This window comes from Mandrillus leucophaeus, unplaced genomic scaffold, assembly GCF_000951045.1.
Source record: "Mandrillus leucophaeus isolate KB7577 unplaced genomic scaffold, Mleu.le_1.0 Scaffold72, whole genome shotgun sequence".
Classification (NCBI taxonomy): domain Eukaryota; kingdom Metazoa; phylum Chordata; class Mammalia; order Primates; family Cercopithecidae; genus Mandrillus; species Mandrillus leucophaeus.
Window position 1 is genome coordinate 4,485,771 of NW_012107808.1, and position 1,550 is coordinate 4,487,320.

Here is a 1,550-nt window from a genome sequence, read left to right on the forward strand (position 1 = left end):
TTGTATTTTTTAGTAGAGACGGGGTTTCACCGGGTTTGCCAGGATGTTCTCGATCTCCTGACCTCGTGATCCGCCCGTCTCGCCCTCCCAAAGTGCTGGGATTACAGGCTTGAGCCACCGCGCCCGGCCGAAAAAAAATAATTCTTTACACTTACCTTGATGTAAAAACATTGTTCATCTGCACTAAGATCTTAGGAATATAAGTGAGCAGGAAAAAATATATATCTTATTTTTAACACGTCATCATTAAATATTTTAATTATGACAGAGTCTTACTCGGTCATTCAGGCTGAAGTGCAGTGGTGCCATCATAGCTCACTGCAGCCTTGACCTCCTGGGCTCAGACAATCCCTCTCTTCTGCCTCCTGAGTAGCTGGGACTACAGGTGCATGCCACCATGCCCAACTAATTTGTTAAATTTTTGTAGAGTGCATCACATTTTTGATGCGGTCTCACTGTGTTGGCCAGGCTGGTCTCAAATGCCTGGCTGTAAGCAATCCTTCCGCTTGGCCTCCCAAAGTGCTGGGATGACAGGTGTGAGTCACTGTGCACAGCCATTAAATATTTTAAACTGTTACTGACTTTACCATAGCTTACTATTTATATAAATAATCCTGGGTTAAACTTGCATGGTGAGATAATATTTCCCCCAACTTTTATTTATTTATTTGAGATGGAGTCTTGCTCTGTCGCCCAGGCTGGAGTGCAGTGGCGCAATCTCGGCTCACTGCAATCTCTGCCTCCCAGGTTCAAGCATTTCTCCTGCCTCAGCCTCCCAAGTAGCTGGGATTACAGGCACACACCACTGTGCCCAGCTAGTTTTTGTATTTTTGGTAGAGACAAGGTTTTGCCATGTTGGCCAGTCTGGTCTTGAACTCCTAGTCTCAGGTGATCCACCCGCCTCGGCCTCCCAAGGTGCTGGGCTTACAGGCGTGACCCGCTGCATCTGGCCTAATTTTTGTATTTTTAGTAGAGACGGGGTTTCACCATGCTGGCCAGGCTGGTCTTGAACTTCTGACCTGTGATCTGCCCACCTCGGCCTCCCAAAGTGCTGGGATGACAGGCATGGGCCACCGTGCTTGGCCTCCCCCAACTTTTAGTTTTGAAAATGTTCAGCTTGTGCGGTGGTGGCTCATGCCTGTCATCCCAGCACTTTGGGAAGCTGAGGTGGGTGGATCACCTCAGGCCAGGAGTTCGAGACCAGCCTGGCCAACATGGTGAAACCTCATCTCTACCAAAAATACAAAAATTAGCCAGGCTTGGTGGCTTGCACCTGTAATCCCAACTGCTCGGGAAGCCTGGGCGGGAGAATCGCTTGAACCTGGGAGACAGAGGTTGCAGTGAGCTGAGATCGCTCCACTGTACTCCAGTGTGGGTGACAGAGTGAAACTCTGTCTCAAAAAAAAAAGAAAAAAGAAAATGTTCAAATCTACAGAAAGATTAAAAAGTACCCTGTAGCTACAGAAAGATTAAAAACAAAACAAAACAAAAAACAAAAACCATGTAGCCCTTAAACAATTTCTAACACAATTTCTTTTTTTTTTTTTTTT

The 1,550-nt window shown here is 46.4% G+C and overlaps 1 protein-coding gene across 2 annotated transcripts in view; it reads left to right on the forward strand.

The window, feature by feature from the left end:
- Positions 1-1,550, forward strand: part of ADAM17 (ADAM metallopeptidase domain 17) — a 78,043-nt gene that overhangs the window by 32,382 nt on the left and 44,111 nt on the right. The window lies entirely within an intron of this gene.